We start from the raw sequence: 20057 nt of genomic DNA, 5'->3' as shown, positions 1-20057 counted from the left end.
CTTTTGAACCATTAGTAGCCGAGAGTCCCTATTGGGAGAGAAGAGCCCCTATACCCGAAGATGCATCATACACAGATGGCTCCAGTCATGGGCAGCCCCCAAAATGGAGGGCCATAGCTTTCCATCCTAAGACTGAGAAAATATGGATGGAAGATGGTGAGGGAAAGAGCAGCCAATGGGCAGAGTGGTGGGCTGTGTGGCTTGTGATCAGCCAGGAGCCCTCCACTATAGTTTTCTGCACTGACAGCTGGGCTGTCTATCGGGGCTTGACCCTGTGGTTACCAATCTGGTACCATGCCAACTGGCTGGTTGGTCACCGACCCCTTTGGGGGCAAGAATTATGGGCCTGTGGTCAGACCAAAATAATTACAGTATACCATGTGACAGGTCATTAGCCACTGGTGTTGGATCTGCCTAAATGAGAATGCCACCCCAATTCACTCATGGAAGACATCTTTTGATGCAACAAGCAAGAGGACTTTATTCAGGAACCAGCTAGCTGGAGTCCAAGTGTCAGCCCGACGCAGCGGGTTTTAACAACGACCCCGAGCACTCAAAGCCAAGGGTTTATATAGCATTTTCAAAGCACTTAACTTATAGTAATTTTCCACAGCTGCACATTATTTTTGCAAGTCATACATCCTGGGGTTAAGTGAGAGCAAGATAAGACCACTCCTCAATTGTCAGGGAGGTTCTGCACGATAAGCTTGGTATGTAAGATTAGCTGACCAAGGTTAGCTGACTAAAGGCCACAGCTGCCCACCACCTGGTGTTCATGATTAACTTGCTTTTCAAGGCCTTACCCAGTTACAGTTTTTCTTTCTAAGTCACATACTCAGAAAATGGCTTCTAGGCTCTTAAGATGGCCACGTTTATGCTAACTTATTTCTATTCTCTTTTAATGCTTAGATTCTACATTTCCCCACTTTCTTTTTGGACATTCCAATCATGGAATGTTCGTTTCTTCTTGCTGTGTGAGAGAATGATATTGTTGTCTTAGCATTAGTACCTGAACAGCACTTACTCTTTCTCTAACGAAGGTCACCAGCCGGTTTAAAATACAGGGGCCTAAGGTGAGGAGTAATACAAAAATGATCAAGGGCCCTGCTAGGGTAGATATTAGGGTTGTAAGCCATGGGGACCGAGTAAACTAGGATTCAAATAGACTTTGGTTAGCCTCTCGCTCTCTCTTCCATTGATCTAGCCTCTCTCTAAGTTTAGACATTGAATCTCTTACTATTCTGGAATGGTCTGCATAAAAGCAGCATTCTTCTTTTAGGGCTGCACACAATCTTCTTTCTTTTAAGAACAGTAGATCTAGTCCTTGCCTATTCTGTAGTACTACTTCAGAAAGGGAAGTTAGGGACTTTTCAAGTTTAGTGATGGATTGTTCTATGGTCTTTAAATCTTTATCAATAGCTGTTCTCAGTCCCTCGTAATTTTGGTTTCCTTGAATAATGGCGGCTGCCCCTGTTCCTACTCCTGCCGCAACTCCTATTCCTAATAATATGGCTAGAGTCAATGAGACGGGCTCTCTTCTATATCTATGTCCGGGCTCAAATTTTGTTACAAATGAGAGATCATCATGATACATCAGCCTAGGCACTAGTTGGACTATAATACAGAAATCATGGGAGGAATTGAAGGCTGAGGTGTAGACACACGGGGTCAGTCCAGTATTACAAGCCCACCATCCCTTGGGAGGAGGGACTAGATATCTGTTTTCATCTGAGGAGGCTATGGATATGGTTTCATTACACAGATTCTTATGAGTCGAGGGGACCGTTCCTAGGCACTTCCCTTTCCTAGTTACTTCGGTCAGGGTCAGCTTCTTGTGGCTGCCCCAGCTACAGATTTCGCGGCTGGTTGTATTGTTAAAACTGCCCGACAGCCCCAACTTTTCATAATAAGGAGGTCCAGAGGAAAACCATAACTAACAGGATTCAGTAGTATTGGGGTTGGTGGTGTTTAGAACCCGGAAAGCCCCCTCGACGAGGTTGAGGAGGCGTTGTCCGGTGCCAGAAAAAGGGGTTACTTGGTCAGGAGTGGGGGTGGAGGAAGTGGTGGCAGAGCCCACTGGTGGAACTAGGGCCTGCTTCGGGGCTGGGGTTGGGAGACGCGGCTGATCTTGTAGGACAGTATTGGGTCCTACTGGGGCAGCCGGAAGGGTCTCAACTTTAAGTCTGATAGTAAATATGAGGCCTTTGTCATATCTAGATTTATAGTATCTGAGCCCCCACTGTCATCCAGTGGCCCACTCATCATACTGGTGCCCTTTATCACTGAACGTGATATTTAAGGGGTTGCATAGCCCTGTCTGCTCACAGTTAGGGGATGTGTGGTTCCAGACTACTTTAAGGAGGTCTTAACTGGACACGGGGTTCTAATAAGCATTACCCGTAGTCTCACAGCCCTAAGAGCTACAATAAAAAGATTCTAAGCCTCCACACTGTCGGGCTTGTTTGTGGGTTCATCCGTCATGGGGGCAGACATAGAAAGTAGTGGTTTTTATCCTATTGCGGGCTCGGGGATAACTACACCCGCTATCTCTATAGGAAACCTGGCTCTGGGCTGCAGAATAATCATGGTCTGGTGGTAGAATTAGGTGGGCCTGTCTCTAGGGTATATTAGGTATGTCCCAGGTATCTAATTTAGCAGCTAGGGCACAAACATCGGGGTGCAGGGACGGCCATCAGGTCTTAAGGGGGGCAGCCTTAGAAACAGACCACACTGCCTCTCCTGTCTGAGAGTAAACCTGCCATGTCAGCAACCTGGGTTCATGGGGGTTGGGGTTCTGGAGGGTTGGAAGTAGCAGGAGCATCAGGATCACTAATAACATGGTTCTTTTTACACAAACAAAGCTTAAGTGGGCTATCAGTCCGAGTTACTCGCCAGTCCGGGTCCGGCGGGGGTGCTTTCTTCAGATGTGAAGCGTGTACCCTGGAGGAGATGCCATCCACTTTCACGGCTGTGGGAGTAGTCAAGAGGACGATGAAGGGTCCTTTCTACCGAGGCTCAAGGTTTCCCGTTCGGTGTCATCTCACGTAGACAGGGTCTCCCACCTGGAACTGGTGAGGTACTGAGAAGTCCTCTGGCTGATAGGCTTCCTTGATGGAGGCTCACACTTCTTTCTGCATGACTTCCAAGGCCCGTAACCTTTCAAGCAGAAACTTGTTAGTTGCACATTCAGGGAATGTATGAAGATGAGCCAATTGGAGCGGAGCCAGGGCCCCAAACATTATCTCAAAGGGCGTTAGTCCAAAGCGGCCAGGGGTGTTCCTGACCCTAAATAAGGCAGAGGGAAGGAGGACTAACTAATCACATAAACCAGTCTCTATGGATAATTTAGTCAAGGTCTCTTTTAAAGTTCTGTTCATCTTTTCTACCTGTCCTGAGCTGTGGGGCCTGTATGCACAATGCAATTTTTAATCTGTCCCTAGGATCTTGGCCAATCCCTGACTCACCTGGACAACAAAGACAGGACTATTATTGGAGCCGATTACCTTTGGGATTCCGAACCTTGGAAATATCTCTTCAAGTATCTTCTTGGACACTGTCTGAGCTGTCTTGGTCTTGGTAGGGAAAGCTTCTGTCCATCTTGAAAAGGTATCTAAAAAGACTAGGAGGTACTTATGTCTATACTTAGCAGGCTTAATTTCAGTGAAGTCAACTTCCCAGTAAGCTCCTGGTCGATCTCCGCGAAGCCTTTTTCCGTATATTACTTGATGTTTGTTCACATTTACCAATTGGCAAGGAACGCAATTTCTCACCACCTTGTCTGCCATTTCTCTCAAGCCAATGATGTGATAAGGGGAGTTTCGTCCCAGGGCTTTTAGGTTCCTGGCCCCCAAATGTGTCAACTGATGTAGTTGCTTTAAGTATTTTCCTGCCTCTTTCTGGGGCAGAATATTTTTCCCACTTTCTGACTCGTATGTTCTAAGGGGCGAGGATTTTTGGAACCCCAGCTTGTCTATCTGAGCGAGGTCCTTGGGTGTATACTGCAAGCTTTTGGCACATGTGTCTTCCGGGTATACCCGGAGGGGTAAAATGTTCATTCCCTGGGCTGCTTGTTTTGCGGCTTGGTCCACTCTCTGGTTCCCTCAAGCTATTAGAGATTCATCTTTCTGGTGTCCAGGGCAATGTATTATTGCTACCTCCCTGGGTCTATGGATGGCTTCTAATAAATCTAAAATTTCTTGTTTGTTTTTGATATCTTTCCCAGCAGAAGTCAACAGCCCTCTCTGTCTGTAGATAGCCCCATGTATATGAGCGGTGGCAAAAGCGTATCGGCTGTCAGTGTAGACATTGAGTCTCTTACTTTTAGCCATTCTTAGAGCCTGGGTCAGGGCAACGAGTTCTGCTCGCTGTGCGGAAGTGCCTGTTGGAAGTCCGCTGGATCACATGATCCGGTCATCGTCTACTACTGCAGCCCCCACCATCTTCTTACCTCCCATGATGAAACTGCTTCCGTCTGTGTACCAGGTCAGTAGTCCCGGTCCCTCTAGGGGCTGATCTCGTAGGTCCTGGCGGGTCCTTGTCTCTTCAGCCAGGATCTCCTGGCAGGTGTGAAGCACTTCTTTCCCTGAGTCAGGGAGCAGAGTAGCCGGGTTTAGGATGGCGGGTGGGGTGAATTCCACACGATCGTGATTCAGGAGCAAGGTTTGGTAGTGAGTCATTCTGGTGTTCGACATCTATCTTTCAGGTGGTTGCTGAATTACACTCTCCAGTGCATGGGGAGCAACTACAGTGAGTTTTTGTCCCAGCGTAAGTTTATCAGAATCTTTAACTAGGAGGGCCACGGCCGCCACTACTCTCAAACAGGCAGGCCATCCGCTACTTACTGGGTCTAATTTCTTTGACAAGTAGGCGACAGGTCTCTTCTAAGGTCCCCATTGTTGGGTCAACACTCCTCGAGCTACTCTGCTCCGTTCATCCATGAAGAGGACAAATGGCTTAGTCACGTCCGGCAATGCCAGAGCGGGTGCTGATAGGAGGGCCTTCTTAATATTATCAAAGGCCTGCTGTTGTTCAGATCCCCAAACAAACGGGGCCGCCCCTTTCGTTAGGGGTTACAGGGGGGCAGCTAAGGTAGCATACCTGGGTATCTACAGTCTACAAAATCTTGCCGTCCCCAGAAACTTGCGAACCTGGCATGGAGTAGTGGGAACTGGGATCTGTGTCACAGTCTGCTTTCGGGCTTCAGTGAGCTATCTTTTCCTTTCTCTCAGGGAATATCTCAAGTAAGTCACTTGTTGTTGGCAGATCTGTGTCTTTTTGGCAGATGCCCTATACCCCAGTTTAGCAAGTTCAGTCAGAAGGGCTCCAGTGGCCTCTCGGCAGGCTTCCCAGGTAGGGGCTGCTATTAATAGGTCATCAACATACTGCAACAAGGTTACCTGTGGGTTGGAGGCTCGGGAAAAAGCCAAGTCCCAGTGTAGAGCCTCATCGAAGAGGGTGGGCGAATTCTTGAATCCTTGTGGAAAAACGAGTCTAGGTCAATTGCCCAGTAGTTTCTGTGGAAGGATCTTTCTACTCAAAAGCAAACAGTGGTTGGCTATTCTGGTGCAGGCGCAGACAAAAGAAAGCGTCTTTTAAATCTAGGACTGTATACCAGGTGTTTTCCGGGGCCAGGGAGCTTAGCAGATTATAAGGGTTCGACACAGTGGGATGAATGTCCTGTACTTTCTTATTAACTTCTCTTAAATCTTGCACTGGTCAATAATCTCTTGTTCCCGCTTTCTTTACGGGCAGCAAGGGAGTGTTCCATGGGGATTTACATTTTACTAATATCCCCTGCTCTATAAGCCTCTGGATATGGGGCCTAATTCCATCTCTGGCTTCTTTACTCATTGGATATTGTCTCACAGTTACTGGTAAGGCTGAAGCTTTCAATTCTATGACCACAGGGGGCTGGTTCACAGCAAGCCCCATACCCACCGTCTCTGCCTAGGCTCTTGGAAACTGGTCAAGCCACTCCTGACCAACTCGGGAGGGTTCTGGTTCTTTAAAAAAGTGGTATTCATCTTCTAATTTTATGGTCAGGATACTTAGGCTCAAAGGTTTCTTTTCTCGATTAATCACTTGAGTTTCTTCGGCTTGAAAGGATATTTGGGCTCCTACTTTGGTCAATATGTCTCTTCTTAACAGGGGTGTGGGGCATTCCGGTATGACAAGGAATGAGTGGTTTACTCGTCCCGCTCCTAAGTCTACTGTTCTTCGGGTAGTCCACACATATTGTAGCCCCGATCACCCAAGACTTTTTGCCAGAGAGGGGGCCCTTAGCTTGGGTCAGTACAGAATGTTGAGCACCGGTGTCTACCAGGAACTCAACGGGTTGCCCCTCCACCTTCAGGGTTACCCTGGACTTGGGGAGGCGCTCCGAGCCCCGTCTTCTCTAATCTTCATCCTCTAGCAGAGACAACACCTTTGGAGGTCCCCGCGGTGGCTTCTTAGGGCATTCTTTCTCCCAATGCCCCTTTTCCTTGAAGTATGCACATTGGTCCTTCTCTAAAGGGGTCCGGTTGCCCAGGTACCCTGCCTTGCTAGCTCTGCCACTAGAGGGTGGGTGTCCCCTACCTTCTACTACTGCGGCCAAGATCCTTGTTAAATTTTTCTCATGCTTCCTGTCCCTCTTTTCCTCTTTACCTTCTCTTTCCTTCTCCTTCCTTAACTCCTTCTCTTCTTCAGTCTCCCTCTTGTGATAAACTTTTTCAGCCTCTTTTACTAAATCTTTCAGTGATAAATCTTGTAGGCCCTCTAATCTCTGAAGCTTCTTCTTAATGTTGGGCGCTGATTGTCCAATAAAAGCAAGGGCCACTGAAGCGCTATGCTCTTCAGAAGTAGGATCAAAGGGAGTATACTGCCTGAAGGCTTCCATCAGGCATTCTAGGAACACTACGGGTGCCTCAGTGGCTCCCTGACTGACCTCTCTTACCTTGGCCAAATTGGTGGGGTGCCTTGCGGCCCCACGGAGACCCGCCACCAGAGCCTGGCGATAGATGGTTAGTCGCTCTCTACCTTCTGGAGAATTAAAGTCCCAGTTGGGTCTGGTCAGCGGGAACTCCCTCTCTATATCATGAGGGAGTTGCGATGGTCATCTGTTGGCTCCAGGCATGTTCTTTCATGCCTCCAGGAGGATCCTTTCTCTCTCCTCCGTGGTGAAGAGCACCTGCAAAAGCTGATGACAGTCATCCCACGTGGGCTGGTGAGAAAACATCAGGGACTCTATCAGCCCAGTTAGTCTCTGCAGTTCTTCTGAAAAGGGAGGGTGGTTAGCTTTCCAGTTATATAAATTGGTGGAGGAAAATGGCCAATACTGCAGAGGTTGGAAGGGTGGGTCCCCTTCTTCTCCGAGGATGGGAGCCCCATAAGACCGGAGAGGAAAAATACCCGGGGGGTCCAAGGTAGCCCCTCGGCGGCACCGAGTTCCCTGGGCAGGTCCTGAAGCCAGCCCCACTCCCTCAGCACCAGGGACTGGAGGTGTCGGGGGTGCCGGGGCTGGGGGGGCCGTAGGGGCAGGAGGGTAGGGAGGGGGATCATCAACCATGAGTAAGTCTTGAGTGTCTGGGTGAACTTTGGTGGTCTCTTTCTTCTTGCTCTGAGATTGGGTCTGGGCAACTAAGACCCGAGGGCCCATTTTCTTTTGCACCCAGGGCTTTACCCAGGGTGGTGGATTCTCCACCAACTCCTGCCAGACTGCAATGTAGGGTTGCTGACCCGGGTGTCCCTGAGGCGAGTCTTGGAAAACAACAGCTTTTACTGCTAGTAAAATGGAGAGATCAAAGGTCCCCCCCGGGGGCCACCCAACATCAAAGGTGGGCCACTCGGAGGTGCAGAAAGTCTGCCATGGTCTTTTCTTAACTTCTACTGACAAATTGTGTGCCCTCATCTTTACTTCTGTCCAATGATCTAACGCCAGACTGAGGGGGGTCGTCACTGTCTGTCTCATTGTCAATATAACAATTATTAGGCACATGAAAGACACAAAAAACAGAGACACACACAGATTAGACACACAGCGGCTGCTCCTTGTTTTCCTCAGATTTTCAATCAGAAACCAAAAGGAATCAGAGGGTTGATACTCTTGGCACTCGAAAATCAACCCTATCTCATCAGATTCACCTTGCTGAAAAAACAGATTAGAGGCCACCAGGTGTCCCTGGCCCTCTGGTCTCCCTGAGGCTTCCCCCAGGGTTGCAGCCTGTGGTGCTCCGAGTACGTCTACCGACCGCGGTCTTAAACCCTTTACGGGCTCGAGACGGCTGCCAGACGGAGGGTACCCCCTTCAGAATTCCGACCGGTCACACTGAAAGACAGAAGATGAAACACGGACAACCCAAGGCACCACCAACCTTACCTCGTCCTCTAAGGGCGACTTCGGGAGTGAAGCAGGGTGAACGCTCGATCCCGGACGAGCCCCCAAATATGTTGGATCTGCCCAAATGAGAACGCCACCCCAATTCACTCACGGAAGACGTCTCTTGATGCAACAAGCAAGAGGACTTTATTCAGGAACCAGCTAGCTGGGGTCCAAGTGTCAGCCCAACGCAGCACGTTTCAACAAGGACCCTGAGCACTCAAAGCCAAGGGTTTATATAGCATTTTCAAAACACTTAACTCATAGTAATTTTCCACAGCTGCACATTATTTTTGCAAGTCATACATCCTGGGGTTAAGCGAGAGCAAGATAAGACCACTCCTCAATTGTCAGGGAAGTTCTGCACGATAAGCTTGGTATGTAAGATTAGCTGACCAAGGTTAGCTGACTAAAGGCCACAGCTGCCCACCACCTAGTGTTCATGATTAACTTGTTTTTCAAGGCCTTACCCAGTTCCAGTATTTCTTTCTAAGTCACATACTCAGAAAGTGGCTTCTAGGCTCTTAAGATGGCTACGCTTATGCTAACTTATTTCTATTCTCTTTTAATGCTTAGATTCTACACTGGCATCCCCAGGAAATGATGAGGCAGATAAATTGGCCCAGATACATTGGTTAGAAGGAAAGCCTGCCCCTGATGTAGCCTAATGGTTACATCAGCATTTGTTGCATGCAGGGCAAAAGACAATGTGGGCTATAGCCCTTCAGTGGGGCTTGCCTTTGACCTTTGAAGAAGTTAGTAGAGCCTAGCAGGAGTGTGTTGTGTGCTCCAAAAGGGTCTTATACCGAGTTCCACAGCAACATGGAACAATAGCTAAGGGGCCTATACCCCTCGTCAGGTGGCAGATTGACTATATCGGGCCTCTACCTGTGTCCTAAGGATATTGGTACGCGATGACTTGTGTGGACACAGCTACTGGACTTCTGGTTGCTTTTCCTACCCATTGTGCAGACCAGCAGGTGACCAAAAGAGGCCTGGAGTATCTCTTTGCTGCCTCTGGCTGACAACAAGTATTGAGAGTGATCAGGGCACCTATTTTACTGGACATACACTGCAAGAATGGGTACGACAGCTGGGAATCAAGTGGAAGTTTCATGTGCCATACAATCCTACCACAGCAGGTGTGATAGAGAGGCACAATGGCTTGTTAAAATCCGGACCAAAGTCAGATACCAATAGTCTGCAGGGATGGTCAGTCTGCTTATGGACCATACTATGGCATTTGAATGAGAGATCCCAAAAGGGAGGTTTGAGCCCCATAGACATGTTAACACATATGGCTGCCTCTCCCATACAACTGCAAATACAAACCAAGGAAGAATCACTGAAGCCTAGGTTAGGCCACCAGAATAACATCTTGCTGCCAGCACCAACTGCACTGAACCCCAGAGATTTCATTGAGTGGACATGGCCTTGGACCTTTCGGCACATGGACCAATGATGGCTAGCTCTCCTGGCACCTTGGGAACAATGCCTGGGAGCTGGCCTCTTGTATATTCCTGGAATAACAGCAGAGTGGCCGCTAAAGGTCACAGTAGTATATCCTGAATGGCCAGAAGGTAAGAACATCTTACTGGGGAGTGTTGTTTTATCATTATGGCCAGTGCATGCACCTCCAGTAACACTATATATAGACCCTTCAGTAACCCCCACAGGGAAAGGAGTAAAAGTATGGTATACTAGACCTGGAAGGGACCCCCTTCCTGCTACAGTCCTATCATAGAACCACTCTATTGCATGCATCCTATGTGATGGACAAGATTTGCCTATGTTGGTGGCATTAAAACATGTATCTTATTGCCCCTAAAGTCTTTGTGGATTGGGAACTTCCTCTGGCTTGAGGATTATTATAATTTTTGTTATTAGGAACCTCCTCTGGCTTGAGGATTATTATAATTTTTGTATCAAAATCTTGTTGTATTTTAATTTTTGTTATCTCTAAGTTGTTATCCTCTGTTGCTATTGTGGAATCTGGTTACAGTGCTCCATCTTTCTCGCACAGGGACCACTGCAGAAGATTGAAAGCATGTAGATTGTAAGGTGAGAATCCTGGAGGGGTGGAATGTGGGGAAGTTGGGGTTCCTATGGCCAGGATCCTCACTGAACTTAAACCACCTGATGATGCAACTGGCCTGTTGCTAGGCTACCGCTTCCACACCTTTAGGCAATAAGCTATTATTGCGTTATATAGAGAGCTCAGCCCAGTGCTCTGGGTGGAGGCAGAGACGCTAGTGCTCAACCTACCACAGGAGAACAAGTTGGTTAATAAATCCGTTCACCACAAGAACGTTTTGCTGTCGATTTCCTTGGTCATACTGAATCCATAGCAAATTTGCCTGGGGCTGAAACCCTTTGGAAAGACAGGGCTCCAGCATAGGGTTGACCTCCCTGGCCTGGGTCCTGGCCTCCGACCAGTGTGGAGGCCAGTGAACGTGCTCAGTGCTGTCACCTTAGGGGCACGGCCTGGGAGCAGCTCCTCCATGCTTACTGTCTCTGTGCTTTGTCAGCATTAAACCTGCCAACATTCCTTCTGATTCTCTGCCCATGTGTGTTAGAGGTGAAGCTGCACCTAGGGTCTGACTCATCAGAACCAGGACAGAGGGTTCAGATCCTCTGAGCTGCTCTGTCAGAAGCCTGGGGAGGGCTGTGGAGCCAGATGGCCACCCCACCCCAGCTGTCTGCTTAGTCGTGGTGCCTGGAATTTGCATTTCCCACAAGGTGTCAGGGGATGTCCATGTTGCTGGCTGGTGACCCCACTTTGAGACTCAGGTGTGTACCCTCACCTGACCTCAGCCTTAGTTGCACTACCTTGAATGTGACCTTATTTGGAGATAGGGTCTTTAAAGAGGTAGCTATATTAAAAATAATGTTAGGGTAGGGCTAATCACCATAACCAATGTCCTTATAAAAGGAGATTAGGACACAGACACACAGAGAGGACCGTGTGAGGTTATGGAGAGGGTGGCCATTTGCAAGCCAAGGAGAGAGGCCTGAGGAGGAACCAGCCCTGTGGACACCTCGACCTTGGATTTCCAGCCTCCAGTATTGTGGGGAAATAAATTTTGGTTGTTTAAGCCCTGAGCCTGTGGCACTTTGTTCTGGCAGCCCTGGCTTCAGCCCCTGGGTGTGGGCAAACCATTAACAACCCTCACAACATGCAGCTCAGCACTGGATTATAATTTGGCCCCAACAAGCATGGAAACAATAATGACAATGGTTCACCCTTAGCATGGCTGGCTGTCAGACTGTACAAACCAAAGGTGGAGGTGGGAGGCTGTCTGAGCCCTTTGCCTGCTGCCTCCTACCCCTGCCACCAAGCTGACCCAAACCTCTTTGGCCCTGAATGCTTCATTGCAAAATGAGGGCAACAGGGGCACTGTTCTCAAAGGGCTGCCCAAAGGCTCTTCTTGTAAAATAGTACAAGTTGAGAATTAGGCAGAGTGCCTGGCGTAGATCACAGATTCAACAGGAGTGGAGACTGTTCAGGTTTTTTCTAATAGTAATTATGATGATAATCAAAGAGAAATAGTCATCTTAGAAACTTGCCTCTGCACATGGTAGAATTAAATTTATGCTTTGATGTGTCTAGTTACAAAGAAGCTTTGAAATTTTTTGGAACATTTGCCTGCAGCGGAAGTGTGTTGGCAAAGGCCTACCTCCATCTTTTTCTTTTCAGTCCTATAAACAGATTTGTTTTGTTCTCATTTTATAATGATGATTGTTAGGAAATGTGAAAAAAAATAACTAAAAATTGGAAGAGATGGAAAGCTACCCCAAGCTCATGAACCTAAGATTGTAATATTTTTATATATTTCTTTTCTGTCTTTCAAAACATCTTTTTAAATGTTTTTATTTTTATCAAATTTATACATATAGTTCAAAAGTCAAACTGCTCTAAGAAGCCCGTCCTTTTTGCGGACCACACCCCATTTCTTGCTCATCTTCAGCTGACCCTTCAGGTTCATTTATCTCTAAATTTCGCTCTAATATTGCTACATCTTTTGATTTTTCAGATGTAGACATCATCTGTTTACTTTATGATGATCAGCATCTAACTCCTCTCGTGCTGGACCAGAAAAGTAGAGGCAGTGGGTCTAAATCTGCCTTCAGCTCACAGATGCGGCTGACTGCAACCTGCCTGCTGGGCTGGTCAAAGGACAGGCTGGCCTCAGGCCCAGCATCCTCACTGGCAGGTGCCCAGAGCTGCTTCCTTTGCCCTTTCACCCCTGTGGGATGTGGCCAGCTGCCACAAAGGAGAGCCACACTGAGTGGGGTCACATGGACAAGGAGAGCTCACAGGGGAAAAGGATTGCCCTCCATCTCTCAGATGTCCTGGCCATTGTAGGCCAATGGTGGGTGTGCAACTCACATCCTCCCCACATCCAGGCTGCCCTGGAGCTCAGGAGCTCAGGACAAACCCCAGGGGTGCTGTGTTCCTCCCTTATCTTAACTCTACTGGGTAAGAAGACAGACTCTGAGGTCTTTTTCTCAGGCTGGCTTCAGGCAGCCGAGACTTGATATTAACCTTTTATCACATGCATGGGTTCTCCTTGTCCCCCAACCCATGGCATGTGTGTACATGCATACAAATGCACACAAATACACACACAGGCACACATGATCACACTTCCATCCTCTTCTCAGCATAGCTATTTTGCAGTTCTGGTAAAGACCCTATCCAGTGACTGATGGACCCTGTAATACAGTATGATTGCTTTTTACCTCCATGTCATTTTTTGTTTCCCTTGAAGTTCATAGTTGTTTTTTTTGTTTGTTTGTATTTTTCAGATACAAATCACTAATTTATTCTCAAACTCTTCTCCAGTTATTTAAATTGAGATATTCATGTCAGATGCTCTTTTTTAAAAGACTTTTTTTTTTTAGAGCAGAAAGTATGTAAAGTTCCCATAAACCCTCTTTCCCCACATGTGCATAGACACTTCTACCATCAACACCCTCCCCACCCTTGGATGGTACTTTTGTTATAATCAATGAACCTATATTGACATCATATCATCACGCAAAGTTCACAGTTCACATTAGGGTTCATTCTCGGTTTTGTACATTCTATGGGTTTTGACCTATAAAAAATGATATCATTATATATTGTACAGCCTAGTTTCATTACCCTAAAAATCCTCCATGTTCTTCATACTCATTACTCTCTCCTCCCTAAACCCTGGCAACCATGGCTCTTTTTACTGTCTCCATAGTTTTGTCCTTTCCAAAATATCATACAGTTGGAAGCATACATTATGTAGCCTTTTCAGAATCAGCTTCTTTCACTTAGAATTATGCTCTTAAGACATATGCTCTGTGTCTTTTTGTGGTTTGATAGTTCATTTCTTTTTATTGCTGATAATTTTCTTTTGTCTGGATAGACACAAATTATTTACCAATTTTAGATGCTCTTTGATTTCTTTCCCTGTGTCTGAACTGAGGTCTACATTTGTGCCCAGTTGCCATCCTGGCACCTCATCCAGCGTTGGTCCTGGGATCTCCTTTCCTCTTCCATGTTGAATTTTCTGTTTCTTGGATTCCATGTTTCCATGTTCTTTGACTCACTACCTCAGTTTTGTGGAGCACAAACTCTAATAGCTTCTTGAGAAAGAGAGAAGGGAAGGAACTTCTTCTGAGATCTTACACATTTGAAAATGTTTGTATTCTATCCTCAAACTTAATTGATTGGCTAGGTATAAAATTCTAGGTTGGAAATTACTTACTTTCAGAACTTAGAAGGCATCAATTTGTGATTTTAGTTTCCAGAGTGGCTGTGGAGAAGTCAGTGCCACGTGACCATTTGGTTTTTGTGGAAACCTTTTTGGTTTCTTCCTAGGATGCTAAGGGTAAGGAGTTTTGGTGTGGCTCTATTTTTATTTAATGTTTGGACCTTAGAGTGCTCCCTCAATCTGGAAATCCCTTCCTGTAACCATTTCTTAGCCAGATTAGTAGTATACATCCCATGAGTGTGTGGAATATGGTGCAGTTGGCTGGCTCCCCTGGCTCCTGGCAGATTGAGTTGTCCGTTTGCCCCTGTGACTGCCTGGGTCCTGAAGGAAGTTAGTCAGTTCCCCATGAAAATCACAAACTCAAACATGCTGTACTTACAAGTGAATTTGCCATGTATCTAAAGTAATAATGGTTTAATGGAGCTAAAAGGACAGCCAGGCTCCACTGACACTAAATTGTGCTTAAAGGGAAACATGCAGACCATTATTAGCTCCTGAAAGCTGGGTGGGCTATTTAGGATTCCATGCTGAGCCCATCCAGACTGGCTCCTTCTTGCCCAGCTTGAGCGAGTGCTCAGGAGTGAGCAGCAGTGTTAGTAGCAGGCAGCTGGCTGAACCGGTTCTGTCAGGTGGCATTCTGGATTTATTAGTCATCACATATGAGGCTTCCCATAAAAGGAGAGTCTGCTTAAATTCAGGCCAACCTCTATTTGATCGATGATGTGGTCCTTTTTTGTCTAAAGGAGCTCTTCTGAGTGTCTGATGGATACTGATGGCTGCGTTTTGCTGGCATTGGGCTGAATCAGCTCTGCACTACATCTCTGCCCCACATGCTGGGCAGGTGCTCTATCCCCCATGACAGTGAATGAGCTGGCACTGCCAAAACTTTGCAGAGGTCAGATTCACATCTGGGTCTTATTTCATCCAAGTCCTTAGCTCTCTTCACTGGGAAACACTGCCCCTTGACCCTCAATTGCAAATACATATTCTGGTATACAGGAAGACTTATGGGAACCTTTGGGGTGACCCCTGTGGTGGCATAACAGTAGGGCTCTTCTTGCAGGGAAAGGGAGCTGTGTCCACTCACACAGGATAGAAATTGCTCCTTAGGTAGCATGAGGATATTTACAGGGTCCCTGAGCCTGAATTGAGGGCTGGATTAGAGCCCAGGCTCTGACACTCAGGTGAGGATCATTGGACAGCTGCTTCAAGCCACAGGTTTTTCGCCTATGGATGGTGGATAGAAATGTAGCCTATTTAGGGTCCTGGTACTCTGTGAGTACCAATGAAGTGCTGTGTCTGCCATGTATTTTTAGAAACTGTGAACACTATGTGATGACAACTCTTTGGTGCTGGCCACATGGACATGAGAAGCAGTGTCCCTGTGGGATTTCCATTCACTTAGGTAGCTGGGTGAGTTTTCTGCTCACATAAGTGATAGGGCTTTTTTTTTTGGCTGTCAGAAAGGAGTGACCAGCATTTCCCTGGACTGATCTTGAGACCCTTTCCTCATGGGGAAGTGGGGAAAGGCATGTCTTAGAGCCCAGTGTGGTAATGGGGTTCTTCCTCCAGGGCATGGTGCCATGCCCCTTCTGCTCCTGCCAGGTTAGAGGGCAGGGCCTGGAGCATGGACAGGCCCATGTCCTCCTCAACCTTTGTCCAGTTTCACTATGACAGAGGTACGTGTTTCTCTGTTAAGTCTGTGCTCCCGGGGTCAGTGAAGCCTTGTAGGTCTTACCAGTGGTGAGAGCCTGGAGAATGGGCCATGGTGGGGCAGCTGAGCTGTTTGAAAGAGCAGAATGGGAATGGAATCAGCTTCTCAGGGCAGAACTTCTGAATTTGTTTTCCCGAGTCATTCTTGTTATTAATGGAAAGTGCAGAATGACAAATGTGAGGCTACATACTCTTGGGGGGGTTCATACAGCCCTTCTTTTTGCAAGCCCCAGGTAGGATGGAGTTGCCAGGGATGGAGCACTTGAAATGCTCACCACTTTCTATGCATTTTGAATGGCAGCTCTATTTTAAGATGAGGAAACTAAACTTCAGAAGGATTAAGTGGTATTGACAAAGTTAGACAGTTGCCAATCAGCAATACTGGGGTCTGAATCTGGGTGTCATCCCAGGGCTTCTGCCTCTGTGTCACTCTGAGGGTCTCGCCACCTCCTGCTCCCTATGTGAACTCCTGCTTACACACCAGGTGTGGGTCCTGTGCTGAGCTGGTTAGAATGATATCACTTCAGAATTCATGTTCCCCCAGATTCTCAGAATGTGACCCAAGAAAGTCACATCTCACAGTCATGGTGGGTGTCATTAGTTGAGGGTCATCCTGGAATAGGGTGGGTCCTTAATACAGTATGACCCATGTCAAAGAGGAGAGATAGGGAGACACATGTGCAGGAGAAGACATCCCTGTGATGATGAGGCTGGGGTCAGAGGGATGTGGCCACAAGCCAAGAGGCCAGCAGAAGCTGCGTGAGACAGGGGAGGGATCATTCCTGGAGCCTCTGTAGGGAGTGTGGCCAGCTGACACCTTAATTTTGGACTTGTGGCCTCCAGGACTCAGAAAGAATCAATTCCTGTTGTTTTAGGCCATCTACATTTGTAGTGTTTCTCATGGCTGCCCTGAAAATGAGCACACAGGTCTCACTATCTGGAGATGACCTGGCAGAAACCAGGCTGTTGAGTCACATCAGAGGAAAACTTTTCTTCCCTGAAGCACTTGTTTTTGGGCCTGGTTGAGTTTATATTATACTTGTTCACCCATGCCTGGCTGTGTTTCCTACTTTGCTGGGGAACTGGTATGTCCCACCTAATGAGATCCTTCCTCCCCTTCCTCAGAAGGGTGGTGACTTCCTGGACCCGGGTCATCAGAGGCACAGAGCACCACCCCAGGTTCCTGTGTGTGGCCTTAACAGGGCAGATCCTGGAGGAGCCAAGCCAAGTGGCTAGTCCAGAGGGCCACTGGCAGCTTCCAGGGGACAGAAGGGGAAGTTCTGGCAAAGGAAAGCTAAGCTTCAAGCCTTGTGTCCATGAGCCCATTCTCTGAAGGACCCCAGGCTGCTGGAGTTTCATACAACCCATCCCAGGCTGGGCTGGAGCAGGTCCCCAGCATTTGTGATTTCAAATCTGAGGGCAGCCCAAGGCAGAGAATGATTTATACCAAGCATTGTGAGCCAGCTATATACCCCAGTTCCATTTGAGCAGTCATCTATGGCACCCCAGTCAGCCTTCCCTGATGCATTCTCTTGACTGTGGGTCTGGGGACACCACCACAGAAGTTTGAACACCGTCTTGACCAGGATGTGAGGGTGTGAGAATTCCACCTGACTGTGTTGGTGAAAGTGGCACCTGCCAGGATTCTCCACTATAACCATGTTGTCCACACTTGGTTTTGGAAATGAGTCACTGAGTCCAGCTCACCCTAAAAATAAAGGAGGGATTAAGCTCTGCTTCTTGGAGGGGAAGCTTCTACACTTATTATTTTGTCTTCTTGCCACTGCATGCCCCCTCATCTTCCTTCTGGCTGATTTGTTTATCCTCAGCACTTAACTTCAGGGACTGCTTATATCTGGTGTTTGCATTTCTCTCCCAACTAGGACATTAGCTCTGGTAGTGGGCTAGGGGCAAGTAGTGAGTGGCAGGAGGCTGGCGAGGGAGGCACAGCACTTACCTGAAGTCTGTCTTGTCACTTGTTGGCTGTGTGATGGGGCCAACCTGGGTCCATGAAGAAAAAGCTAGATGAGGTGACCTTGCTCTTAGGGACGCTGTGAATGATAAATGAGAATGTAAAGAAAGTGCTTAGAATGAAGTGGGTGTCTGTTCATTTTTATAAAAGATTCTTTTTCTTTAGGACAAAGCTGGTCTAGTATTATTTCTCCTAATAAACTGATTCCCTGCAAAGGCAGTATTTCCTTCCCTCTCCACTCCTTGCTCCCTGTCTCTGTCATCCCGTCAGTTCACTGCCCCCCACCCCATGTAGACATTGGCCTCCATGCTGCAGCCCTAGTCCTGATGACCGGCTCTGAGATGCCAGCTTTCCTTCCAGCTTTCTCTAAGGGCCCACATGAAGTGACATTACTTTCTAGGTGCACAGTTATTTTCAGATCCTCCTTTTATGAGGCTTTGAGTACTCCAGAGATAGATGCTTTTCTCTAGCTTACATTATTGTAAGAATACAGTATATAAAACATGTAGCATACAAACTGTGTGTTCATGGACTGTTTATATGCTATGTAAGGTAAACAGCAGGCTATTTGCTGTTAAGTTTTGGGGGAGGAATAAGTTATAGGTTTTTAACTGCACAGGGGTCAGTACCCCTGGCCCTGCATTGTTCTCCAATCAGCTGTAATTTACAATTTTCCCTTATTGTTTTATCTATGTGGTGGGAATACTATGTAACAGTAGCTTCTGTGTATTTCTTTTCTGTTTTGCACTCAGCCACATCTCATTGGTGGACAGCAACTGGCCACAGCAGGAGTATTTACACCATGGAAATCATCAATTGTCTTCGGGAGAGGTGTTTTTCAACATTCCCCAGCACTGCTGGCCTTACTCCAAACTGTGCATCAAAATTTCCTGGGCCTGGAGTTCTGTCCTCTTGAAAAGTTTCTCAGCAGATGCTGATATAGTCAGCCAAACAGAATCTGTGGGGGAGGTTTGGAAAATGCTGGTGATCCACCCTTGCAGAGCTGGGATTGACCCATTTTGATATTTGGTGGATATTTAGACCATTTCAGTTCTTATGTGCATGACAAATAATGCTTCAAAAACAAATGCTTTGTATATATCTTCTTGTTTGTGCCTCTCAGAGATCTATATATCTAGATTATCAGAAATTGGAATGGCCAATTTTCAACACTGCCACATCCCCCATTTACTCTTCAAAGTGGTCCTTTGAGTTCTACCCCTGTCAGCAGTGTATGAAAATTTACCACTTCTCACCACATCTCCAGCACTTGTTAATGTGAGACCAGACTTATAAGTTTAAAGATATAATTTAACTAATTAATAGAACAATTCTTAATGGCCAAAATGTGTTTCATTTTCCATTGTTCCAATTGTCCTTTTTTTTTCTGGTGCTGGGAAGGTTAACCTGGTTTTTTATTCTTTATTTTTATATTTTTCACCATTTTGATGTGTATGTGTGTCAATGCATTTGTCACGAACACTTTGAAGGATGAGATGGGCTATAAAATGAATGGGAGAGGTAAAATACTCTGAATGACGTATGAGAGGAAGATCGAGTCTCTGTGTCAGGATCCGTGTCCAACTGAATTAGAATCAGAACCATGCCAAAGCACTATGACACAACTCAAACATTTTCACCTCTTAATTGTATTAATAAAATTGGATTTACTATATAAATATTTGGTTTGCATCTGTTTTGGGGCACTGGTTCCTCCATTTCCATTTTTAAAAACTGGTGGCACAAGATGGGCAGGAATTGTAGTTTGGTAAAGGAGCGATCACATGTCCATCTGTCCAGATGCTTAGAGGTTCTAGGCTGTGCACTAAACTAGAAAAGAAACAAAAGGAAGTTCAAGGATGTGAAAATGTGTTAGCTAGAATGCTTCCTGCTATAAGGAAGGGCATGCTTGACTCAGACACACTTGGCAGACCAGGAGTTACCCTTCTGGCAACTCTGAGAGGGGCTGTACTGGCCCAGGCTCAGAGGGTCCCTGGCCAGGGCTGGCTATGGAAGCAGGTGGATTTGAGGCTTGCTGTGTGAGCACAATAGCTCCTGTTTCGACCCACACAGCCTATTTCCTCACAAGATTTAGGGGGTAAATAAGGTTTGCTGTTGGAGGAAAATTAATTGAAACAGAACTTTGGCTTCTGCCCAAAGCAGCCTGAGGCAAGAACTTGGCCCATTGCTTGTCCCGCTAACATCTCTGAAATTGCCTTGGACAACTTCTGAGCAGGTAGCAGAGACCTCAGGGAGCCCCTGGGAG

General features: G+C 46.9%; 1 long non-coding RNA gene across 1 annotated transcript; it reads left to right on the top strand.

Annotated features, from left to right (window-relative positions):
• The first annotated feature begins 7560 nt into the window (after window positions 1-7560).
• Window positions 7561-19464, top strand: LOC140849546 (uncharacterized). The gene is made up of 3 exons (XR_012131552.1): window positions 7561-9936; window positions 10380-10417; window positions 18544-19464. It is a non-coding gene; the product is annotated as an uncharacterized lncRNA (long non-coding RNA).
• Window positions 19465-20057: the final 593 nt, after the last annotated feature.

The sequence above is a fragment of the Manis javanica genome, chromosome 5 (assembly GCF_040802235.1).
Source record: "Manis javanica isolate MJ-LG chromosome 5, MJ_LKY, whole genome shotgun sequence".
Classification (NCBI taxonomy): domain Eukaryota; kingdom Metazoa; phylum Chordata; class Mammalia; order Pholidota; family Manidae; genus Manis; species Manis javanica.
The sequence above is the reverse complement of the archived record's forward strand: the minus strand, read 5'-3'. Positions and strand labels throughout refer to the sequence as shown.